The sequence below is a fragment of the Mus caroli genome, chromosome 6 (assembly GCF_900094665.2).
Source record: "Mus caroli chromosome 6, CAROLI_EIJ_v1.1, whole genome shotgun sequence".
Classification (NCBI taxonomy): Eukaryota; Metazoa; Chordata; class Mammalia; order Rodentia; family Muridae; genus Mus; species Mus caroli.
Window position 1 is genome coordinate 32,090,767 of NC_034575.1, and position 8,896 is coordinate 32,099,662.

Consider the following 8,896-nt stretch of genomic DNA (forward strand, 5'->3'; position numbering starts at 1 on the left):
GTTGTTTTAATACCTGATCAGAAAACTTGCTGGGTAATAAACTTCCTGAGAGTTCATAATATCATGCTATTAGAGAATATTAAAGATAGAACTCAGATTTCAATCTTTGACCACAAATTGTATAACAGAGTTGTCGCAAGATATTTGATCACACTGGGAACCATATGATTAGTTGTTTATTGCGGGGGGGGGGTGTGAACTGTCATGGTGTGACTCAGCCCTAGCACACACCTTTAATCCAAGAGTTTTCTGTTTATTGTAAACAGGATTAAATAGGGTCATCCATAGGTCAAGAGTCAGAGCCAATAATCAGTTGCCAGGGAGTGAACATAGGACAAAATCTTAGGGAGTAAGAGGGAGTCAGGAGGATAGACAGAGAGACAAGCAGGAAGTAGGAGAAAGGGACATTGGGTTTGAAGTGTTTTTGAGACAGTGTGGAGAATGTCCTTTTGGGACATTATCTGAGAAGAAAGGTCATCTGGGGGTTTTCTCAGCCTCTCTGAGCTAGTAGGCCTTCACACCACCATCTGACTTCTGAATCTTCATTGGTAAAATTGAAAGGTTGAGTTGTTTTTTGTTTGTTTGTTTGTTTGTCTTTTATTTTTTTTACACTCCATATTTTATTCCCCACCCCCACCCCTGTCCACCCTCTGACTGTTCCACATCCCATAACTCCTCCCCACCCCTTGTCTCCAAGTGGATGACCCCACCATCCATCCCACCTGACCTCTAAACTCCTTGGAGCCCCCAGTCTCTTGAGGGTTAGGTGCATCCTCTCTGAATGAACACAGACCTGGCAGTCCTCTACTGTATGTGTGTTGGGGGCTTCATATCAGCTGGTGTATGCTGTCTGTTTGGTGGTCCAGTGTTTGAGAGATCTCAGGGATTCAGATTAATTGACACTGCTGGTCCTCCTACAGGATCGCCCTTTTTCTCAGCTTCTTTCAGCCTTCCCTAATTCAACAACAGGGGCCAGCTGCTTCTGTCCATTGGTTGGGTGCAAATATCTGCATCTGACTCTTTCAGCTACTTGTTAGGTCTTTCAGAGTGTGGTCATGCTAGTCTTTTCAAAAACAACATTTGGTACTCCAACACATGGCATCACGCCAGCTGAAGACAAACTGATAAGCTACTGGATTCGGTAAGTCACATGAGAAGTCCTCAAGGGGGCTGGTGAGATGGCTCATTGGGTAAGAGCACCAACAGCTCTTCTGAAGGTCCTGAGTTCAAATCCCAGCAACCACATGGTAGCTCATAACCATCCATAATGAAATCTGGCGCCTTCTTCTGGTGTGTCTAAAGACAGCTACAGTGAACTTACATACAATAATAAATAAAAATCTAAATAAATAAATAAGTCTTCAATGAGAGAGTTAAGATGGGAAATACCATAACCAAAGTGCTAGGACCTATATAGTGCTACTCTAGATGGTTTGAAATAGAAACAGAAAATGGAAATGGAAATGACTTAACTGAGATTGATGTAATACTGATTATAATTACTATCAGTCTGGTAATTCATATTTTACCCTTAATAGCCATAGTGGGGTTTTTGTGCCAAATATGAAAAGTGGATTGATAAAATACAAGCATTAAAAAGACTTACAAATGAAAATAAGAAAAAACACTCAGACACAGCTAGAGGAATTTAGATAAGCCTTAGAGAGACTTATAAATGAAAATAGGAAAAAATACTCAAACTCAGAGAGAATTTAGAGAGAAAAACTATCGCATCACTGCATGATGAAATTAAAGAGGGATGGCTAAATGTTAGAAAACCAACCTTAGTTTATTCAGTTACAATATAAGACCTACCAGCAGATGATAAACACCTCAAAGGTTATAAAAAAAATTAAATGGAATCCTGTAGACATATTATATTTGAAGAGATTCAAGGAAGAGATTGTTTCATACGGTGTACATTCATCCTATGTGAAGCAGTATCAAATTCATGAGCAACTCAGAACAGAATTATTCTTCAAAAGTGGAACGACTTGGCAACAGTAATTTTGGAAGCTGGTCTTTGGTTACAATGGTGAACATAGTGGAAAGAGGAAGCTAAGGTCATAGTGCAACAAAATAGGGCTAGAGGTATTAATACTTCCAAGGTCCGTTGCTAGGTAAAGATCAATAAGCTGAGTTACAAAGCCAGCTTGAATTTTATGATCACATCTTGGCTGTGCCATCCAGCAGCTTTCAATGCTTGGTACAAGACAAGAAAGAGGTCTGAGTTGTTTCCTAAAATCATACAAAGTCCAATAGAAGCTTTCACCAATTTTTTGTTGTTGTTGCTGCTGCAAAGATTGACTTCATCTGTAAATAGAATATTATTAGATTTAGAAGTAAGACAAATATTAATTAGATGTTTGACTTTGGAAAATGCTAATTCAGAATGCAAAGGGGGTGATTAGATCTATAAAGGCAAGATCTGCATCAATAGATGAATGGATTAGAAATATGGCTGATATTGGATCTCATGATTATGATGCTACTCTGATAAAAGAAGTAATTTCTAAAAGAAAAATCAAAATGTCAGATGTTTTAATTGTGGTAAGCAAGGTCATATAAAGAGGGGTTGTAGGCAAGGAATTTCTAGAAATAATGTTTTTTAAAGACATAATCCAACAAGAAAACTCCAGGCTTCTGGAGTGTGCAGAGAATGTGGCAAAGGCCACCATTGGACTAATGGAGATCAACAAGGGACAGGCAAAGTAACCCTTTGCCATTGAGAAATGCCCTAAGGGGTCTCCCAAAGGCTTCAGTATCAAATTTGATGCAATCGTTCCTTGTCAGCACTGAAGAAAATCTTCTACAGAGTAATTAAAAGATTTAATGCTTGTTGTTAAGAACAAAACTGTTCTGAATATAGTCAAGGACAGAACAACTCTTCAGGAGAGACCAGAAACAAGTATTTTGGCAAACTGCTATAAATGATCAGAGACCAAAGCTAAAATTACAAATAAATGGCACTGGAATTGAATGATTAATAGACACAGAAGCAGATATAACAATAATTTCACCAAAATCTTGGCATCCAGATTGGCCTCTTCAGGAGGTAATATTCATCTTCTAGGGATTGGAACTTTATTTCAGGCAAAGCAAAGTTCAAGGTAGGATGAGTGTATTTGCCAGAAGGACAAAAAGGAAAATTAAAGCCATATGAAGCTTTAGTTTACATAGTCATGAATGTATGGGGATGTGACTTTTTGCAGCAATGGAAATACCGATTAACATTCCTCCAGTCTTAGAAACAAATAATAAACTAAAGAATGCTTCTGAGAAAAACATTAAAATGTACTATTGAAAGACCCCCGAAGGGAGACCCTCACTCAAGTCTCGGGACAGCTGCGAACCCAAGAAGACACTGAGACCGAACTCTGAATATAGGAAGGAAGATTTAATAAAGCAACAGCAAGCAAGCACATGTACCAGAGGCTCTGGGGCCGAAACTCATACACCAAGCATGGTATAGAGGAGATTNGACCCCGGCCCAAGTTTTTCTCAAGCTTTTATAGAAAATCAGCCAAGGGGGGAGCAGGGCAGGGAAAGTACAAATTTACGTCACCAAAGGGTTTTGCCAAGAGTTCTTCCAAGGGGCTTTCCATAACCAAGGGGTCGTGTCCTATATTTTGGCAATGTACTTGATTTATTGGAACATTCTGAGGTTGGTTCAAACCCTTATCTCAAAAATGTTCCTGGCACAATCCTCAGTTGGGAGGGGTTGGACTGGGTTTGTTCCAGGAGACCCTTATCTAAAAAATGTTCTTGGAACAGTTTTCAATTGGGAGGGGGTCGGACTCTGGGGTGAAGAGTTCAGGAATGTACTCTGGGGTAAAAAGTTCAGGAGTATTCCGGGAACAATCTCCAGATGGGAGGGGTAAGAGGACTTTGAGTTGAAGAGTTCATGGAGAGTTCAGTTTTTCCTCTTTCACTATCAAGAACAGTCACAGACTATTATCCATAAGCAGGACACAACAGGTGTTAGTCTTTGAAAATTACCAATCCCTCTACCTTTAAAATGGCTAACTGACAAACCTGTGTTGGTGGAACAAGGGTCTTTGACATCAGAAAACTTACAAGTACTAGAATAGCTGGTACAGGAGCAGCTAAATGCTCAATACAATGAAGAACATACCTGCCAGTGGAATGCCCATGCTTATTATAAAAAAGAAATCAGGAAAATGGAGGATGTTAACAGATTTAAAAGCCATAGACAAGATGATTCAGCCAATGGGCTCTTTACACCCTGGGATCCCATTTCCTTCTTTTTTGTTACATAAGTCATGGCCTATGATATTAATTAATTTATCAGATTGCTTTTCTTTTTGCATGAGCATGATAGGGAAAGGTCTGCTTTCTCAGTATCTCCTTATAATAATAGCTACCCAATAAAGAGATATCATTAGAAAGTCTTACCACAAGGAATATTAAACAGCTCTACCTTATGCCAATACTTTGTACAACAGCCATGAGAAATAATTGATAAACTGTTTTCTCAATGTATAATTCATTATTATATGGATGATATCTTACTGGTTGATTGATTTAGAAGAAGTAAAGGGCTGGTGAGATGGCTCAGCAGTTAAGAGCACTGACTGCTCTTCCAAAGGTCCTGAGTTCAAATCTCAGCAACCACATGGTGGTTCACAACCACCCATAATGAGATCTGATGCCCTCTTCTAGTGTATCTGAAGTCAGCTACAGCGTACTTATGTATAATAATAAACCTTTGGGCCAGAGCAAGCAGGGACTGAGCAGCAAAATTAACCGGAGCAAAAGGGGTTGACCAGAGTGAAAAGAAGTCCTAAAATTTCAATTCCCAACAACCACAAGAAGGCTCACAACCATCTATCTGTACAGCTAAAGTCTACTCACATACATAAAATAAATAAATAAATCCTAAAAAAAAAAAAAAAAAGAAGTAAAGAGAATTTTGCCTTGCTGGGATTATAAATTTCTCCTGAAAAAAAAAAAAATACAAAGAGAGACTGTGTGAATTATCTAGGATATAAGATAAGTTTACAGAAAATTCAACCACAGAATGCATAAATCAGGAGAGATCGATTACCAACTCGTGATGATTTCTTTTTAATTGCTGGGAGATATTAACTGGCTAAACAAAAACCACATAAACAAAAAACGAAAAAAAAAAAAACCCACTAACTCCTTCAGCAGAAACCATCAACTGTCCACAGCTCCACAGCTCCTCAGCTAGCAATTAGGGCTCATGAGCCCCTCTACTCTTGACCTGGAATATTGACGATTTGATCTTGTACAGGTCTTATGTCGGTAACTAAGATGCTGTGAGTTCCTGAGTGCAGCCCTCTTCCCCTCTCTAACATCCGCCTCTTACAATCCTGATTTTATTCAATAGTGGTCCCTAATCACTGGGAAGAGGGGTGATAAAGATGTTCCATTAGTAGCTGAGCATTCCACAGGCATTTTTTCAAATTGTGAGTTTCTCTGTTAGCCACCTTACCCTATGCGTGCGTGTGCACACACACACACACACACACACACATAATTGATAAGGTCAAAGACCTGCAATGATTTATAGGTATAAACATAGACATTTGGAGGCAGTTTCATACTCTATCCATTTGGCATGATGGTAGTTGGTTTACCAATGAATCTAGTGGGCTACCCAATCATGGCTCATGGCCATATTACAGTATTTTAAAATTAGTTTTCACTGATAAATAGTAACAGAAATTATACATACGAATATCCTGATATTATGGTCAAAAATGGAAGTTCTTTATGAAACAAAGGCATAGGCTTCAAGAGATCCAGCAATCACACTCAAGGGTACAGATCCAAAGGACACAAAGCCAGTGAGTCAGAGATTGGCTCACATGCTCACAGCACTGTTATTCACAACAGCCAAGAAATGGGAACCACTAAGTGCCTGTGTACTGGTGAATAGGAAGAGTATGGAGCAGTCACACAGTGAGAAACTTCTCAGCCATCCTAACCCTTAGTTACAAAACTAGATGAAGTGATGGCTTCAGCAACTACTGACCATGGTCTACACATGAATAACAGTGACTTGTGCTTCTGTTGTGTTTCCCCTCTAGTGATGTTTCCATTATTCCTGTTCACTGTCCTGATGATCATGCTGTGTCATGTGTCAGTTTTAGTGCAGATGTGCAGGGTACCAAGGTCTCTATTAGAAGACAAAGTTTCTAAAACAGTATTTTGGTTCTATATGAGAACAGAAAGGGCAGTAGCTGATCTGAATCCCCACCAGGAACCAATAGGCAGCTTGGCTCACACTACCTCTACTGTCAGAGACTTGAAGCTACGGGCCCTAGGAGAGATCAGGGAGGTTGAAAAGTGATATAAATGGTCCTGTTATTGTGAAGTAAACTCATGGGGCATCATTGAACTTGAACCACATGTATGAGTTTCCCCCATAGAATTAACACATCACTGAACCCTTTGATGCTAGTGCAAGTGACTTGAAAAATTAATTCCACTTTAGGCTCTCATTAATCAGGGATGGCCAGAATTTGTCTTTTCACCCCAAAGAGAGGGTGATGTTTTGCGTTTCACAGTGGACAGCCAACTAGAGCCAAAATGAGCCTATGCTGGACACAACATGATCAGGCTCAGGACATGTCAGTGGCTACACCTTCAATTGGAAGGACCTAAAAGCTGGTCCTTCCATCAGACACAGCCTCCAAATGACACACACAGGATACTCATGTTCATAAGTCGTGTTATTCATATATTCATGTATGAATGCAAACACCTACAGTGTGACTCCCATAAAACATCCTTAGGCTAGGAATTGTCTCCAAGGACAGAGCTCAGATAATTCGGCTAAAGGTTTAAAGTTTTTCACAAGTAACCACTGAACTTTACAGCATTCTGGGTCACTACAGAGAGTGCACAGTGGCCGACAGGTATGGGTGCTCAGTAATCACAAGCGATGGGTGTCAGCCATGCTTTAGATCTGGCATCCCATCATGAGAAAGAATGGAAACTTGGTGGCTGTATGTAGCTCCAGCACATGGAAAGCATGGACTTCACAAAGCGTCTCAGGTCAAAGCAGAAATAACAAACCCAGACCAACACTGTGTATAAGCCCACTACAGGCACATGAGGACAGAAGGCTTTGAACATGTCTGGACAACCTGCTCATTCACTGTCACACTTATTCAGGTGAAAGGCTCACTGAGGCTGGGGCAAGTAAAAGCAGGTGTTCCCAGGATACCTGTTCCTCACAAGCTGGGCTCTGCCTGCAATGTGATGTATTGTGATCAGCAATGCTGTACATGTTTATTCACTATTTATCTATGTAGTTGTGTACTGTTCCATTCAAAACCAACTGTCACTGACATTGTAGGTAAGCACTCAGCTAATAGCCTGCAAATTATCTCAAGCTAAAATATTAATGGTGCACAGAGGTGAAGCAGGAAACAGTGTGTGGTTACGTCTAAATACAAGGTGCAGAAGACGGCACCCTGCAGACTGAGGGGCAGCAATACACCATGCTCACAACAGAGAATCTGAGACAATGAGGCAGAGGATGCGGTTCAGACATTTGAGTTGAGGAAGCTGCCATGTCCACTGCTTCCTCTTCTCAAGGACAAAGTTACTTTTGAAAAGATGGAAGCCTACCAAGAGATAAATGTGGGTGATTCTCAGGAAGCTCTCTGACAGTTCTATATCTTCATATAAAGGCTACTATGAGGAGATTGGCTTCCAGGCAGTTAGGATAAAGATTTTAAGCCCATGCCTATAGTGACACACCTACTCTACAAGGCCACATCTCCTAATAGTGCCAATCCCTGGGTCAAGCATATATAAACCATCACTATAACTTGGAAGAACATCAGAAAAAGACCTCAAAATTATTATGTTGTGCATGGGTTAGGTAGTGTCTGTAGATAGCGTTAGTCTTTGGACTCTGATTAGAGATAGCTTGAGCCCTAGACCTGAGAGAGAAATATGGGTTTCAGGGATACAACCCCATCTGGGGATTCTATGGTGAAGAAGAGAGAAGTGAAGTCCAGAAGCTGGGTCATCGTGGACCACCATGGTGGAGGTGTGCCCAACAGCTGCTGGTCACATCCCCTGGCCCCTGTGGGAGGGTGGTCTAGACAGCAGCAGCAGTATGCAGGGAAGGTTGAGGAGCCAGCATGAAGCAGGACTCAACATTCAGAGCAGCCAGTTATGACCCAATTCATCAGGTTAAGGTCTAAGAAAAATGTTTATGGAAAATGCTTGATATTGATAAATGCAAGTAAATGAAAGTTAGAGGATTTAAAGAACCTGGATGGTGATGATTTAGAAATAAAAAATGCTTCAGACAAAAGATGTTTAAAGTGGATAAATGCAAGTTATAAATGTTGAAGGGTCTAAGAAAATGTTTTAAGGTATATAAATGCAAATTATAGAGATGTAAGAAATTACTTAAGGTAAAAACAAAAGGAAATGTTTCATATTCCCTTCACATGCTATTGCCATTTCAAAGTTCAGAATTTTAATCAATGGAGTTCTGATAAGCTAATGGAACACTGGGCATTTACAATTCAGTCACAAGCTCAAGATTTTAATTTCCCTTTTGTTGTCTTCTGAATATAAACTTAAAGATGCTTCCCATCATGCAAAAAAAAAAAATCTCCGTTCAATCTGTATATCTAGTCTTCTGGATAGAGGAGAGAATGTTCCATGCCTTTTAACCCAAGCCTATAGCTTTCACTAGGTCTCAAAGGCATAAGTTCATACCTGTTGTTTAACAGAACCTGATAACTATAGTCTAAAATATGGATTTCAGTCCAGTGGTAAATACTAATGTACGTCCTTTTGTACACTGAAGTTCACATAAACCTCAAGGAATTAAGAGTCCTAAGACTTGGACTTGCCTGCCATAGATCAAATGCACTTC